This window comes from Acromyrmex echinatior, chromosome 10 (assembly GCF_024713525.1).
Source record: "Acromyrmex echinatior isolate Ae372 chromosome 10, ASM2471352v2, whole genome shotgun sequence".
In the NCBI taxonomy this organism is placed as follows: domain Eukaryota; kingdom Metazoa; phylum Arthropoda; class Insecta; order Hymenoptera; family Formicidae; genus Acromyrmex; species Acromyrmex echinatior.
In genome coordinates this window covers 11,297,648-11,315,465 of record NC_141861.1, presented here as the reverse complement: position 1 = coordinate 11,315,465, position 17,818 = coordinate 11,297,648, and the positions used below count along the sequence as shown (strand labels likewise).

The 17,818-nt window shown below is 48.5% G+C and overlaps 1 protein-coding gene and 1 non-coding gene across 4 annotated transcripts in view; one reads left to right on the top strand and one right to left on the bottom strand.

The window, feature by feature from the left end:
- LOC105150662 (uncharacterized) overlaps window positions 1-17,818 on the top strand; it is a 202,638-nt gene that overhangs the window by 85,661 nt on the left and 99,159 nt on the right. The window lies entirely within an intron of this gene.
- Window positions 10,375-10,553, bottom strand: LOC147908313 (U2 spliceosomal RNA). The gene has a single exon (XR_015546551.1). It is a non-coding gene; the product is annotated as a U2 spliceosomal RNA (small nuclear RNA).

Sequence of the window (17,818 nt, the reverse complement as noted above, 5' to 3'; positions counted from 1 at the left end):
AGAGTACGTTTTATAATCAGTGCTTTTCTCCGTGTTCGCTCACGCTCGGATTCGAATTCTTGCCTTTAAATTCGTAAAATCTGAAAACGCGAAATTTAGAGTTAAAGTGTAAAATTCTTGCGGAGTTGCTGACTCCAGACGGAAAACTCAATTAATCTGTAAAACAGTAATGTTATTACGACTGTCTGTGTATTTATATTATATTTGTATTCATAGTTGTGAAATGGAATAAAAATTGTTCGTGTGTGAATTAATCTACTTACGTGTCCAATTCTCTTACTCCATCTCAATCTGTTACATTTTTGGTTCTTCGAGCCGGATTTCGACTGTCGAATCGGTGATTTCATAGTGTAGCATCACGTATCGTGTAGCTTCAAACATTTCTTTGCGCAATTCTGAAAAGATGGAGGCATTAATAGAGCCTCAAGTAGAGCTTCACAGGTGCATTGCGGATACACATGACAATTTAAAAAAAGCGGGCGGGCCAAGCTAAGTAATATAATCAAGTTAATGAAGGCGTTCATTCCAACTACGCTTAGACTTCTCGACTCTAAGTGGCAAAAGTTCGAGGAATATCATGACTGCTTTATTAATATGTATCGCGATGATGTCAAGAACCATAAATATTACCTCAAAGATTTTCTGAGCCAAACGAAAGATACACTCAACAATGAGCCATTCTTATTGAGATGGAGGAGTCGCTGGCCTAAGGGACAGTCAAAGAGAAAGCGAAGCCAACCGGGGGACATCCTACTGCAGCAGGTACCACGTTGCCGCGACTCCCCATTTTTCGGGAGAGTACGAGGAATGGCCAGCCTTTTGAGATCTTTCCATATCACTGATTGTGAAGAACACTGCCATCTCCGATGTCACACAGATGCATTATCTGAAGACAAATCTGAAAGGAGAAGCAGAATTAATTGTTAAGAATCTACCTTCAACTGGTGGTAACTCCGCTCTTGCGTGGAAGTCTCTTGCCGATCACTACGTGAATACTGTTAGTTCGCTCATTTTATTCCACGCTGATGGTGCTGCCAAAATCCGAGTCAGCCTCCGATCTGCGCAAATTGTATCACTGCGCCAGGAACATCGTCGAAGTACTCGCGAATATCGGACGGCTCATACAAAACAGCGAAGACATGTATGTGTGTTGGACCGTAGAACTGTTGGACACACGTATTCGAGCTCGGGAGGAACACGTGGGTAGTAGCACACAACCACCATCATTTGAGAAACTGCAGGGATTTCTGGAGCGACGACTGCTGACATTGGAAGCAATTCACAGGAGCAGAGCTGAGGTGAAATCAAGCAAGTCAAACACTATAAAATCCACTCATGCACATCACACTCAGAAGAAAAAAGAGCATTGCTCGTTGTCGCAAGGACCACTTTCTGATGATGTGTGAGGTGTTCAAAAGGAAGAGCAGTGCGGATCGAAAAGTTCGTCAATGGTATCTATTTGTGTTTAAATTGCCTAAATCACAAAGTGAGTGAGTGCGTGAACAAAACGTTCGTGTACGATATGCGACGGCATCATGCTACGACGCGTGCCGATTTTCAGTCGAAAAATCTCTGTTTGCGGTCGAACAAAAGTATCAGGCATCTAAACCTGCCAAGATGACTCACGTCTCTCAGTTGAGAGACAGCTTGCTGTTCTGTTCGCAACCACGCGTGTGAACGTCGCAGATCGATCCGGGGAAATATATCCCGCTCGCGCGCTAATTGATCAGGGATCCGAGACATCCATCATTTCCGAGACATTGGCACAGAAGCTGAGACTGCCTCGACGACGTGCATCCATCGCTGTGTATGGCATTGGGGGGCAGCAGACAGCGGTCGCGCGCGGATAAATCTGTCGATTTCGTCGCGTACCGGATCGTAAACTTTGAAAGTGACAGCCATCGTGTTACCTCGTCTCATCATATACGCGGGCATTGTCAGCACTGCGCTACGAAAATGGCCATATCTGCGAGACCTTGAACTGGCTGATCCGGATTTCACGTCTGACACTATCTCTTCCTCGGCGCTGATGTCCACGCTGCCATCTTCGGTTGCGGCGTTAGGAAAGAAAAAATTCACGAGCCAATAGCCCAGTGAACGTCCTTGGTCTGGATTGTATCTGGAATTGTAGAGATGGCAGCTTATCTAACTGTCGGCCTACATCAGTGCACGCTGAGCGATCCGCTGGCTACCATCGTGCGCCGCTTCTGGGAACAGGAAAAAGTACAACAACCGTTAATTCCATGGACATCAGTGGAATAAAGATGCGAGGATTTGTTTGTGCATATGCACCTTCATGCTCAGGATAGTCGGTACACAGTTCGGCTTTCCGTTGAGGCACCGCTGCTGAATCTCTTCGCGACACGGAGGGGGGCCTGTCGTATGCTCGAGCGCATAGAGGGTCGGTTCGTGAAGGACCCCTCGTTTCATGAGTCATACACAAACTTCATATAGCAATATGAAGAACTCGGACGAATATGACTCGTGTGAAGCACGTCGAGCCACGGGAGTATGTTATTTATCACATCACGGAGTCTTCAAGGAAGCAACACGGCGAAGCTGCGTGTGATGTTCAACGGCTCGTTCAACATCGGAGACGGGACTGCCTTGAACGCGCACTTGCTGGTTGATCCGAATTTATTACCGCAACTCGTCGATGTACTGTTACGATGGTGTTGTCAGGTACGTCTTCGTGACGGACATCGAAAAGATGTATCGGCAGATTTTAATGCATCCAGATGACCATGATTTGCAGCGGATCGTGTGAAGGCCTGGAAAAAATGATTTGCTCCAGGAATATCAACTTAACACAGTCACATACGGGCTGGCTTGTGCTCCTTATCTTGCCATACCTTGCATCATCTTGCTGACGACAAAGACTTGCGGTACCCCAGAGGGATGCAGCCTTGTGACAGGACATGTACGTAGATGATGTTTTCTGGAACAGCAACATTGGAGGGAGCCCTGAAAATTCAAAACGAACTCCTGGGAATCTGCACGGCGGGCGGCTAATTGAAGAAGTGGGCCGCTAATCAAGTTACTTGTCGGCATTCCAGACGAGGATCGCGTTCAATCCCCGAGCCTGACAACAAGATAAAGATCATTTCGCGTTAGGATTAGTGGCATCCCGTCGATGATTACTTCACAACATTGCTTTTCGGGTCATCCATTGAAGCAGAGCGTTGTCACCAAGAAGTTAATTGTGTCGCAGGCTGCACAGCTGTTTGATCTGGGTTGGCTGGCTCCTGGTAATGCGGGCCAAGATCTTTATCCAAAATGTCTGGTTGCAGGGACCGGGGCAGTAAACGACGCCAATGCAGACAGGTGGCAGAATTTCTTGGATGACCTTCCCCGCGTAGCAGACTTTATTTTTCTCAATTATCTTCCCCAGAGGGACAATTCCCCTCTGGGGTAATACAATAAATAAAAGCGGCTAAGCCGCGCGCTAAATATATATATATTCATTTGCGGGGGACAAAGCCCCCCCCGCATAGGCACTTAAAATTAAGAGGCTGGGGGGCAAGCCCCCCAGCCTGAGCGGAAAAATATCACAATAATCTTATCTCCCCAGCACGCATGCTGGGGAGATGCGTAATCACAGTCAATGGGCTCCCCCGGAATATCACAGAAATGTCGTCAAATAATAAAAGTTCCGGGGGAGCGCGCGCGGCAATAAATTATACATGTATAAAAAGAAAATTTATAAAAATCACGCACACGCATACTCGCATAAAAAATAATATTGTTCTTCGCGGCATTCACACTCGGACAGTCAGGGCCCCACAACAGAAAAAGAAAAGAAAAAATAAAACAGTATAAAAAGAGAAAAGAGATAAAAGTAGAAGAAAAAAGAAAGAAAAGAGAATGAAAATAAAACAGAGGAGAAGGTAAGATAGCATAGCTAGTTAAAACAAGTAAGAGCTATACAAAAAAGTATAAACGATAAAAAATAAATAAATAAATAAATAAATAAAACCAGCAGAGAGGGGCCCGCCCAACAGTCAAATAGTATGTATCACAGTAAAAAATGGTAAATATAGTTGGGCATTGGGCCACTCTCTCCTGCTAGGTTTAAAAAGGGGGGGCCAAGACGAGGACATAATAAATTACGCGACACTCACACAATCCGGACCGCGACGCGCCGCGTCCTGTGCGCCTCTCTCCTCGGCGAGCCAGCGCCGACGAACCGCTCTCGGTGGCGTCGCGAGATGATCCCCGCGGGGACGGGAGGGAGCTAGGTACTGGCGGATGCCGGACACATGCTCCACATAAATGTCGCGTGACCAGCGTATGGTATCCGAGACAATGAGGCGCCGCATCATAGTTGCATATTGGCTGCCAACCCGCAGCAGTCTCAGCACCGCCTCATTCCTCGGATCCCACGAGCCGAGGGCGCCGACAACGAAGGCCGTCACGACGACACGGTACCCTCGCCGCTGTAGCTCCTCTGCCAGAGGCGAGTATTTGGCAATTTTCCTCGCCCTGGCGTCCTCGAAAGCGGTCCAGCGGTTTTCGAATGGCACCGTGACGTCGCATATGACGACACTTTTGGAGGGCTCGTGCCTGATCACAAGATCAGGTCGTAGCGCCCCCAATTCGTCGCTGACGCCCTCCACCCGCTGGTTAACCCGCACTACCCCTGGAAGACGAGTGGCCTTCCAAAGGCGGTGCAGGACAGCGTCGTGCCTCAGCTGTATTGCGGCGGAATGGATGCCGCAGTGACAGAGCACATGGGGTAATGTCTCCGATACCTCACCGCACCGCCGACAGCGCTTGTCATTAGCCTCCCAACGTCGTGCGCCGTTGAGAGGGAGAACGTCTAATCTGGCCTTGTGAATAAAGCGCCAGTCGGCGAAGCGGGTGAAGCTGCCGCCACGGATGAAGTGATTGCTCACTCGGCTCCGCGACGACACCTCAAAGACCTTACCCTGGTCAGGCTTGCTAAGCAACCTATTAGCGTAGTGCTCTGCTACAGCTGAGCGCAACCGACCCACTACCTGGTCGCGCGCTCCAGGCGGAATCTTAACCGCTGCCCCCCTGGGCCCCCGACACTCCAACGTCATCTCCTCCGTGGCTTCGACCCACCGCCAACGCAGGGACAACCTCTCGGACTGTCTGAGCGCAGCGTTCCGCACACTCGACCAGAGCGAAGCCTCCCCTCCGCCCCTCATCCTTCCATCCAGCGAGCCGGATAGGAAGGAGGCGATATCCTCGCAACCAGGGGCGTGGCCGATCCTGCGCCCAACCACTCCCCTCAGCGATTCCCACGCCAACTCCCTCACGGCGCCATCGCGCACCGTTAACATACGGTACGCGTGGGCAACCGTGAGGACGTCGGCGAGGTCAGAGAGCGGCAGGAGTCCACATCCCCCCCAGCGGGGCGGCATGTAGACTCCCTCCGCGCTTGCTCGCTGAGGGAGGTTGAGCCAGGATTTGACACTCCTTCGGATGTTGAGGTCCACGGCCGTGAGGGGACCCTTAAACACTCTGGCCCCCCGGAGCAGAAAGTCTAGCCTGGGTAGGATGAAAGTCCCCAGTGCTTCTATCTTCTGCCACGGGGCAAGGAGTGAGCGGTCGACAGCGCGCAGGTCCGAGACGATGTCCCCGACGGCGGCGTAGGGCGTCTGATCCACGGAGAACCCCGTTGGAACGCCGAGGTGGGTGTACGACTCACCCTGAGCCAGGGGGTTGATCGTCTCCCCTTGGATTTGGAATGGCGTCGGTAGGACCCTGCCGCCATTCCCCGCACCGATGTGCAGGGTGGCACACTTTGCAGGGTTGAACCGCAACCCCACCGACGCTGCCTCCGCCTCCACCGAGGCTAGCATCCTCCCCATCCCCTCGGGCGTCTGGGCCAGTAGTGCAACGTCATCCGCGTAAGCCAATGCCGACCAGGTATTCCCATGGAGGGAATACCCGTCATCCGCCTCGGCCGCCACACGGACGACCGAGTCAATGGCCAGGTTAAAAACGATTGGGCTTAGCGGACAACCCTGGCGGACGCCCGACCGGATGGGGATGGGTGCTGTGTGACCCTCGGCGGTTCGCACCCTCGTCGTGCAACCATCGTACATGGAGTCCCATATCGCTATGAGACCCCGTGGCACCGCGGATCTTATAAGCGCGCGGCGGATCGTCGCGTGCGGGATCGATCCAAACGCGTTGGACAGATCCAGCCACGCGACGACCGCCTGGCGCTTAGTGCGCTTGGCGTGCGTCAGGACCTCCTGCAGGACGAAGTTGTGCTCGTAGCACCCCTCGTCCCGCAGGAAGCCCTTCTGCGCGGAGCAGAGCTTCCCGTGAGTGACCGCCCAGTCGGTCAATCGGTCGGCCAAGAGCGCGGCGAAGAGTTTGGGGACGGTGTCCCCCAGAGCGAGAGGGCGCCAGTTCTCCAACATGCCCCGGTCTCCTTTTTTGTGTATCAACACTGTGTTGGAGGTCTTCCAGGACGCGGGGACTGCCTCGAGCCGCAGGCAGATGTTGTAAAGCGCCGTGAGGAGCCGCGCTCCCCGGTCCGCCCCACGGAGGTCACGGTAGGATACACCGTCGGGACCCGGCGCAGAGTTGTTCATACGCCGGAGCCGACGGTCCACCTCTCGCTCCGCGAGCGGACCCAGGACCGCGGACACCTCGCGCGGACTCGAGGGGTCAGGGCGTTCGGCTTCCACGCCGGCGCCAGCCAGGTCTTCCCCGCCGCTGTACAGTCGCTCGAAGTACTCCTGGACCTGACGTTTAGGCACCTGGCACTGATCGGCAGGCCCCTGGAGCACCTCTCGCACTGCTCTGCGGCGGTTCGCCCTGTATAGCGCCTGCAAGCGTTTGGCCTCGCGCACCCAGTCCCCGCGTGCTTCTCCCGACGCTCCGGGGTCAGCCGGCGCTGACCCCGGCCCACTGGCGCCCTCTCTCCCCGGACGTTCACCCCCCCTCACCCCCCGACGCGCACCCGCCTCCCGTGAGCGTACCGAGCGATCGCGAGCGCGGGCTGCAGCACCAGTGGCCGATGCATCCTCCCCGAAGAACGCCGCGACCGAAGCCGCGAACGCCTCCAGATCCGCAATCGAAGCGACGTCCTTGGCCCGATCGAGCAACGCGTCGCGGGCGGTCCCCCGCTCACGCCTACGCTGCCTCGCGACAGCCGCAGGCGCCGGGTGATCCCGCGACGGCTGACCGACCGGAGCGTCCAGACGCCGCCGACCATGATGCTGCCGACCGCCCTCCCCACGGTCGGCTCGCGGTGGCACGATGGATGACGCGGTTGCTCTCCCTCGAGACATCACACCACGGACATTTACGGGAGCATTCGGGTGTTCGGCACTCACCTTTCCAGCACCATGACCGCTGTCTCCCTCCACGCGATCCCGCGGCGATGTCTCGCGACGGCGCTCCGCCCCTATCGGCAAAACGTTACGGGGCGGAGTTCGATCTATGCAAATATTACTATGTGTGTTATTGAGATTCAGGCTATTCTCATGGCGGTTCGTCGACGCCGCTATCAGCGCAGATAGTGGGGCTAAGCGCGGCGAACGCGATGGTCCAGCGGTTGGCGGGGACTCGGAATTGGAGGGGGATGTATCGGGTAGTTGCCGTCTCCTCACTCTTCTCCTCACGCTCACCGTCCACTGACCACCCCACTGTTGGTCCCCCTCGACGACTGGCGTGGTTGGTGGTTGCGCCGCGCCTTCCAGCCGCCGCTCCTCTGGTCCCCGCTCAGGCTCCGGTGTCGATGGCCCTGGTGGGATGAGCGGGGACGTACTCCTGCCGCCTCTGATTGGTGGTGTGGCGACCGCCACGCACGGTGACGTTTCTTCCTCCCCGATGGTCGGGAGGATACTCGTTTGGGGGAGGCTCGGAGGTGTCGTCAGCCTCCCCACGCCACCTGTGAAGCCCGTGGATGTAATGGGGCTTCCACAGGTGGTCGTCGTCACCGTGCAAGTGGTGAGTGTTGCCGGTAGCGACGTCGCGGGCGAGACGGATGTCCGTGTCTCGCCCAGGCTCCCCGATGGACTGCCCCTGATGGTCGGGGACAGGCTGGGGAGCCTCGCAGGGGGCGTCCTCTCCGATTGGCCTCTGTTGATGTAGCGGCCCCCTGCGTTTTGCGACGTCGGGTTGCCCGTCGCTCTGGACGATGGCCGGTCCAGAGCCGTCAGGCGTGCATTCAAGGCACTCTTCTCAACGGGAGCGCTGGTAGACCGCCTGGCTCTTGTGACCACCCCCTCCTCAGGTGTAGTTTTTGGGGGTGGTCCGGTCACCTTCTTTCTCCTCAGCCTCAGTCTCCCCACGCCGCCGGGCTGGTATGGCGTGCCCTCCTCCTCCGATGTCGACGATATGAGGATATCTATCCCTTTGGGAGGAGGGTGTGGGGAGACGCGCTCCCGTCTTGCCGTGCCTTCGCTCTTCTCAACCGGCACGCTAGTTGCCCGCCTCGTCCTGGCTGATGTTGAATTGGTACTTGCGGGCAACTTCCTGTATGCTCCCTCTCCGCATCTCTCCTTTGCGCCCGATGTTCTTGGACCCCCCGCTTCCGGTGATGTTCTCTGCGGGGGGCGAGAGGGAGCGCGCGCCGGTTTGGCCGCGTTTTGCACGCCTGCTCGATGGATGTCGCCGACAGGCAACCTAACCGTTTCTACCGACAACACGCGTGGTTTACTCACCGTGGCGGTCGTAGGCGGCTTCCTCGTTGCGGCGGCCTCGCCGGATCTCCTGGCTGTCGTCGTCGTGATGTTGGGCGCGGCGCTTTTCGCGGCAGTCTTACTGCGGGCTGTGGTGGAAGTTGTCGTGCTCCTTATCGATGGGCCCGCAGTGACTGCCGCATATGAGGGGGACCTGCTCGTCGGTGTCGCTGACTCGCTTGTTGGGGCCCCTGCCTCACCGGCTGCTGTCGATGGCGATGGGGTGGTTGCGAACGGCAGCGTGAGTTGCCGCGATCCCACGGCACGGCGCTTATCCGCACCCCCAACCGTCTCCGCCAATCGCGTGGTCGCTTTAGCCGCGCGGCTGGCTGTCGGTTGACCCGCACCACTGCACTCGCCGAGGCTGCCGCGAGCGCTTGGACCCGCCGCATCCACCGCGGGAGACGCATGGCACTCGGCGTAATGTGCCTTTATATCTCTAAGGGGGTATTTACCGGTCCCCCTTAGATCACAGATTGAGCATTTGTAATTCAATGTGTCTCCCGGGTGGCACTTTTTCAAATGTTTTGCTAGATGCGGCGGGTCGCTGTATTCGCCCTTGACTTTTCCTGCCCCCTCAGCACCGAAACATTTTATACATTTTACTCTAGGGGGCAGCGGGTAGTCTATATAGTGTACTTGTGGATCCGCCATGGCGAGTGCACTCTAGTGATATTACTCGAAAAAAAGAAAAATAAAAATAAAGATAAAAATAGAAAATAAAATAACAAAAATATATAAAAAAGAGAAAAAATTAATAAATTTACTTAAAAGCCAAGTGCACTCGCGATAACAGATCCACTGGGCGAATACAGTGTAATTTCCAGTGATGTTAAGTTATTCGCACTCGCGACAGTGTACTAACCAATCGTGTTTCTTGTACGTGGCTGCCTGGTTTTCAGAACGCAGGTCACCGGGAGTGGTTTTGCGAACGTTCCGAACTTGATAACTTTTGGAACGCACTCCCGATGACTATGGTTTTATGAACCGTAACGTTATTTATTTAACATTCAAACTTCGAGCAAACAGAATCTTCTAGAATATTCGACAGCCACGTACACTGCACACCTAGAAAATGAACGCGACGCGTATCACTAAACGAAAATCGCTTCTCGGCAAAACGCGAACACTCACACTCGATATGAATAAATAAATAAATAAAAAGTTAATAAATAAATAATTTAGTTAAAAACTCCGAGCTAGATCGCGCATGCAGCCGCCGTGACAGCCCGTATGCGCCGGTGCACGATGTATCCGTTGTGCACCGGTGAGAGATGCTGGTAGTCGGCGTAACAATATATAAGAAGAATAAATTAAATAACGAATAAATAAATAAATAAATAAATAGATAAGTAAACAACAAGTTAGCAGCGAGTTACGCTGCATTGAGGCTGTCAGCGGCGGATGCGTCAGGTACCGCGCGCATGTGTTGCGCCGCGGCGGCCGTCATGTTCCATGCGTTCAGCTGTTATACGAGTATTATAAATTAAAACTTGTACTTATTATATATGAAATTAAAGCTGAAATCTCGCTCTATCGCATGGAACTTACCTCGACGGGCCGCCGACGACGCAGGGGGCTCAGTATCGCGCCAAAGTCCGGGATGTCCACAAAGTCACTTTCTCACAATTTCGCGCACTTCACCACTATCGCATCCATTTCTTGAGACCAGGCAGGTAAATACAATAAAAATTTACTTAATTTACACTGCTGGGCCGTACCCTGCTGCAATGCAATGCAGGGTCGACCCGTGGCAAGGTCGGAGCAAGCTCCGAGCACCCGCCTGGTCCCAAAAAATAGATTAATATACTGAGCCCCCTATGGGGACTGTATCAGATATTAAGCTGATAAGAACAGATTAGCTCACTTTATTTTCCCAAACATCTTCCCCAGAGGGACAATTCCCCTCTGGGGTAATACAATAAATAAAAGCGGCTAAGCCGCGCGCTAAATATATATATATTTATTTGCGGGGGACAAAGCCCCCCCCGCATAGGCACTTAAAATTAAGAGGCTGGGGGGCAAGCCCCCCAGCCTGAGCAGAAAAATATCACAATGGTCTTATCTCCCCAGCACGCATGCTGGGGAGATGCGTAATCACAGTCAATGGGCTCCCCCGGAATATCACAGAAATGTCGTCAAATAATAAAAGTTCCGGGGGAGCGCGCGCGGCAATAAATTATACATGTGTAAAAAAAAAGTAAATAAATAAAAAGAAAATATATAAAAATCACGCACACGCATACTCGCATAAAAAATAATATTGTTCTTCGCGGCATTCACACTCGGACAGTCAGGGCCCCACAACAGAAAAAGAAAAAATAAAACAGTATAAAAAGAAAAAAGAAATAAAGGTAAAAGAAAAAAGAAAAGAGAAAGAAAATAGAAGCGGAGAAGAAAATAAAATAGCATAGCTAGGCAAAAAAAGAAAGAGCTATACAAAAAAGTATACACAGGTATAAATAAATAAATAAATAAAACCAGCAGAGAGGGACATGACCTTCCCCGCGTAGCAGATACTAAAGTGCCTCACTGGCTGATGACTATTGGGACGACGTCATGGAGATCTATGAATTCGCGGATGCTTCCGAAAAGGAAAGAACAGCGAAAAAGGGAACATAATGAGTGGCATACGAGATTAATAATCGCAAAGACAAAGATGGCTCCATTGAAACAGGTGTCGTTACTTCGGCTGGAACTTTGCGCCGTCTCCCTTCTCACGCGGCTAATGATCCACACGTGCGAAGTTTTGCGCATGTCTGAAAAGCCTATGCACATGTGGACAGACTCCACGATGGCATTAGAATGAATTCGAGGTCATCCTTCACGGTGAGAGACGTTCGTGGTCAATCAAGTGACGGAGATACATCAGCCCGGAAGCACGATGGCATCATGTCGCAGGCCGGGAAAATCCAACAAATTGTGCATCACATGGGCTGCTCTCCAGGCGACCTTGCATAACATGACCTGATGGCAGGGGCCCTCATGGCTGTCTAACGATCCGTCTCAGTAGTTGGACGTATCCTTGCTTGATCGTGACAGAACAAAGGAGCAAGATCCATGTCATGGCTGTCTGTCTGCCGGACAAGGAAGTGGACCTCTTGACATGGTATTCGTTATTGCAGAAATTCCTGCGAGTAACGGTTTGGTGTCGTCATTGGTGACATTCACGACCTGGTATTCGAGGCGAGACAACAGTGGATCCAGGAATATTAACTATAGAGGGGGTGGACCTTGTACTCTTGACATGGATCCGAATAGTGCAGGAAGCTGCCTACAAAATTGAAATACAGGCTCTGTTAAAGGACAAATTTCTGAATAACAAAAGTACTTTCTGATTAAGCCCTTTCGTGGATTAGCAAGGTGTCCTTCGAGTGCGAGGACGAATAAAACATGCGCTACTAGCCTATGACAAGAAACATCTTATTATTCTACCAAAGAGGTCAACACTCACCAGGCTCATCGTGGCATCCTTTCACTCAAAGACGCTGCATGGAGGTGTGCAGCAGACGCTTGCTCTGTTCAGACAATGATTCTGAATGCCTTATGAACGGACGCTGGTGAAGAATCACATACATCGATGTCATCGGTGTGTGCGAAGGCGGGCGGCGACACCACAATAGATCATGAGCGACCTTCCATTTCGCGTAACACCATGAAGGCCGTTTTCACTGGAGTGGACTACGCTGGACTTGTGATGCTACTTCTTCTGGTCGAGGTCACAAGGCACGTAACGCTTACATAGTTGTTTTCGTGTGCCTCAGCACCAGAGCTGTGCATTTCGAGGTTGTGTCTGATTACACAACAGATGCATTCCTGGCCGCTTTTCGTCGATTCATATCTCGACGAGGCGTATATCAAACAATCTATTAAGATTGTGGCACTTTGTTGGTGTCGACTTTGCTCTTAGGAGTTTCAGTGGCACTACTGACACATTAGACGGGTTCTGGCAGAGAAATAGGTTCGCTGGCGATCCAATCCATCTGCGGTACTACACTTTGGAGGATTATGGGAGGCAGCCGTCAATACAGTCAAACATTTGAGGCGTGTCATCGGAGATACCATCCTTACTTATGAGGAAATGACAACATTTCTCATTCAGGTGAAAGCATGCCTCAACTCTCGGCCACTGCGACCAATGATCTCGATGACCTGGCAGCATTAACGCCAGGGCATTTCCTCGTTGGATCGCCTCTCCTGGCAGTTCCTGAATTATGGATGGACGAGTCAGGTGTTGAGCACGCTGGCAACATATCTAACAGAAGAGAAGCCACTTCTGGGAGCGTTGGATCAAAGAGTACATCCCTGGCCTGGTCGACCAAATGGCAACAGGGCAGTTCAGAGCCTTGAGTTGTGCAGCTGTGTCTCCGAAATGAGGTCACACTGTCCAAGTGGTCACTTGCACGCATTACGGCTTTTCATCTTGGTCAGGACGGACACGTGCGCGTCGTCACTGTGAAGACGGTTTCCTCCGAGTTTACGAGACCATTGGTGAAGATTGTCCTGTTTTCAGACCACGAGCCGCTGCTAACACAGGATAAGTTAACCTCCGCGCCTTAGAAGAGTTCATACACCTCATGAGCTCTTTGCATCATATTATACATCACATCTTTTGTCATATCTAACTTAACATATATTTCTCGCAAGCTTCCTTGACGCACTCTAATACATACCATATTAGTACCATTTTAAATAATTTTTTAGCACAAAACTTTCTCTTTAGCAAACTTGTATCTATAAATCTATTTTCCTTATATGTTCATTAAAATGTTCTAATATTGAGCTTATAATCACAAATAGCTCATTATAATCATTATAATGGTATAACATCGTGTCTTGACAAAGAGGCATGCATTATATTATTGGGAGTACAAATTAGTTCGGTCCAAAAGATGGCTCCGGCTGTTGTGAATGGTTCATAGTGACAGCTGATTTTAGCGTTTTCAGAGAGGTTAGACATCTGCTAATAATATTCAGTTTATATAGCTTTGAGTTTCATACAAAAACCTTGATTTTTACTATGTTTGAAATGTCGAATTTTGTGTTAACCAAGCAGCATTTGCGGGAGGTTCTAATTTTCTACTTTAATTAGAAGAAAAGTGCAACTGAAGCCCATCGAATGCTTGTCGAAGTTTATGGTGACACTGCTCCAACTGATAAATCATGTAGGGAATGGTTTCGACGTTTCAAGGATGGAGATTTTAGCGTTGAAGACAAGCCTCTCTCTGGACAGCCAAAAAAATTCGAAGACAAAGAATTAGAGGCATTACTCGAAGAAGATCAGAGTCAAATGCAAGAGGAGCTTGCAGAATCATTGGGAGTAACTCAACAAGCCGTTTCTGCACGATTGAGAGCCATGGGAATAATTCAAAAACAAGGAAATTGCCTTATGAACTGAAACCGAGAGACGTTGAAAGGCGATTTTTCACTTGCGAACAGCTGATTCAAAAACAAGGTTTTTTGCATCGGATTGTGACTGGAGATGAGAAGTGGATATTCGACAACTCCAAGAAGAAAAATACTACGCTAAGCCCGGTCAATCGTTGTCATCGACATCAACATCAATAGCAAAGAACATTCATGGTTCGAAGATTATGCTCTGTATCTTACGAGACCAAAAGGGTGTTGTTTACTATGAGCTGCTGAAACCTGGCGATTCCATTACGAACGATCGGTATCGGCTACAATTGATTCATTTGAGCCAATTTTCATTTGCATTGCGAGAAAAACAGCCGGAATACGAGCAAAACATGATAAAGTTATTTTTCTTCATGACAACGCTCGGCCTCATGTCGCAAAAGTCGTAAAAAAATATTTGGAAACGCTCAAATGAGATGTTTTACCGTACCCGCCGTATTCTCCGGACATTGCTCTTTCTGATTACTGGTTGTTCCGAAGAATTTGGCAAGTCACCGGTTCACTTCTTCCGCAGAAATCGAAAATTGGCTCCAAAATTGGATCGCCTTCAAAGACGAGTCATTTTTTCGAGATGGAATTCGAAAATTGCCTAAGAGATGGGAAAAAGTAGTAGCCAGCAATACTTTAATTAATCTGTTCATTCATTTGTTTTGAAATTTTGAACACAAAAAAACGGACTGAACTAATTTATACTCCCAATAGAATAGCAATTTCTGTAGCTCTAATGGTACTATTCGCGATTACTCACTTCAACAAGACACATTGACGTCAAAAAAGCTCGAGAGAGAAAAAAAATTATATTAATACTTTCCTTATAAAACGTGCGTGCGATGTAATTGCTTCTTTCGTCTACTTATGTCTTTGTGATATTCGATTCTTATTTTATTCGTTCGTAGATGTAGAATTTACAAATAACTTGTCGATCAAAGTTGTCGCACTCCCCCCCATAATTTTCACTCATATAGATCACAATACTCCATAATTACTTTCATCGCGCGAATGCTCCATAATCACGAGAGATAAACAATCGGTTTGTAGCACCGTGCCGGTCGTAAATGAATAATACGCGACATGTACCTTTCTTACCTACAATCGTAACGTTGCTCGTTGGTTCACCTACGAGGTGGGCGGAATGTTTGGTGATTTGGAGCGAGGCGTAGCTTAATTCCCGATTGCGACAATAATTGGTATTGAGATCAAAGTTGCATGGCGCTTTGCGCGCGATAACGTCACGCGTGATGCAAATTATCGCGAGGCGTCGCAACCAACGGGAACCATGCTTTACGCGTCGCACTTTTCACAAAAGTCACCAATCGCGAGAGGCGCCTTAATAGAAGGCAATTGAGTACGCACACTATAACCGATTATTTAAACTAAATTTTAAAAATAAAATTGAGATACTTCTGGATTGTTCCTTTTGTGGCTTCAAATCAAATCTCGCATTTTTTAGAACAAGTACACGGTAGAAAAGTACACGGTCCAGAAGTACACGGTATAAAAAAAGAAGAGACAGCCTCTCTGGGCTCTTTTTCGAGAAAGTTATCAGCGTGAGTTCTATAATCGGTGTGCTTTTCTTCGTGTTCGCTCATGCTCGGGCTTGAATTCTTGCCGCTTAAATTCGCAAAATCTGAAAACGCGAAATTCAGACAACATACAGTCTCTGATATTCTATTCATTAACACAATTTCACATTTTGATAGGACTCATAAAAATTATTGCACATAGAATCTGGAAATTATATGTGTTATATGTGTATAACCAAAGAGGACTAGCGATAGGATTAATTGACTGAAATTTGACAATAAACAGTTTAACAAGATTATATACGACATTATTTTCGACTACCTCTTTGAAGATTTAACTCAGTAAAGATTACTTGTTGTGAACATTTGAAAAATTTTTCTTACAATTTATAACTCGGCATTTTAAACTCTTTATATCATTCGCGATATTGTATTATATGCGTTATTCAGAGTTTGTAATTTCATAATACTGAAGATGACTTAATTTAAGGTCGAAACGTTTATTTTTCCAATTGTTACATAATTAAAATATAAAAAATTTTCACTACGAACATCTTGCGTTGTAGTATATGCCATTAGGAGATTTTCGCGAAATTCAGAGTTACGCGCTAAAGTGTAAAATTTTTGCGGAGTTGCTGACTCTAGACGAAAAATTCAATTAATCTGTAAAATTAATTTTATTACGACTGTCTGTGTTATATTTGTATTCATAGTTGTAAAGTGAAATAAAAATTGTTCGTGTGAATTAATCCACTTGCGTGTCCAATTCTCGTCTCATTACTCCATTTCAATCTGTTACAGTATGCCATATGAGACTCAAAGCGAATCCTCCGAGCATGTCCTCTAATAATTCATAATTTAGAAATTGTAGTATAAACGATATAAGAACACATAACGTTTTTGCTTGTTAGTAGTAAGGTAGAATCGGTTTTAATTCAGGTCCTCTGAAGGGAGCGCGGGACGCGGGAGACACTCGTAGGTGTGGGAAAACGGAGCGCGAGGAATATAGATGCGCCTAAAAAATAATTATAATAAATTATAAAAATAAATATTACTTCCTCCTCGCTTATTCCTCAGCTTCCTCTTCCTCCTTCTCCTTCGTCTCCGCGAGAATGTGAAGAAGTTCTACTTCGTGCAGGTGGAAGAGCTACATCATAAATTCGATGCATTCATCTGCATCAACGTTGTTGAGATGTACGGGCTGATCAATGCCCATGTACACCACATCTTCTTCCTCCGCCTTCTCCTCCTCCCCATCATTGATGATGATGACAGAGTCCTCATCCTCTAGAGGACGATGTTCTCTTCCATGTGGACGTCCTCTTCGACGGGGACGTCCTCTTTTTTCTCAATCAATTTTATTTTTTCACACGGAGGCTCGTGGTTTTCCATGTCTTTTTCTTTTTTTGGTCACATACAAATTATTACTTAATCATGTAAATTATGCTAAATGACGGAATATTTTTGCAATTTATAAATTAAAAAGAATCACTTTTAATATACTGTAATACACTGCTCTTCATAAATATAAATATTATACTCGCGCACGCAGACAGAATCGGCACTAAGCCACGCGCAATGACACTACTGTGACTACTTTTTATGCGAGATCGTGATTCGCGAGGGATTGAGATTATTAGACCTCTATAACAAAACCAATCAAATTCTACATACGTTCAATCGATAGCGTCCACTCAAATTGTGTTATACTGGTGTTGCGCACGTAGATAAGACTCGGCAAAGACTAACGCTGAGAAGCACCCGTAGCAATGCTGAGGATACTAGGATACGTTTTCCTTTGCGTTGCACAGGAAACACTTATGAAAGAAATGAAATATTTAAGATCGTAAATAAATGTTTTGCAGCCTATAGAACTATAGAACTCTAGACACTGTAAAAATACGTAGGTAACAAGGGTTATGTTAGAAAAAGAAGAAGCGCGATAGAGTACAAGTATGATCTCCTTTTTTTCCTTCCTCTTATTTTATGACTTAGTTTTCACAAAATGTTGTCTTTTTTCGTTGTTCTTTTTTACTAGCGCGTCGAAACAAAGGATATGATGGATGGGTAGTAAAATAAAATACATATATACTTATAGTAAAGCGAACGAATTTTTTTTATTCACATCATATTACACTGATTTTTAGTACGTATTAAAAAACTAAAATTAATAGCTCGCAATCGACGAGCTGATGTCTATTAAAGATG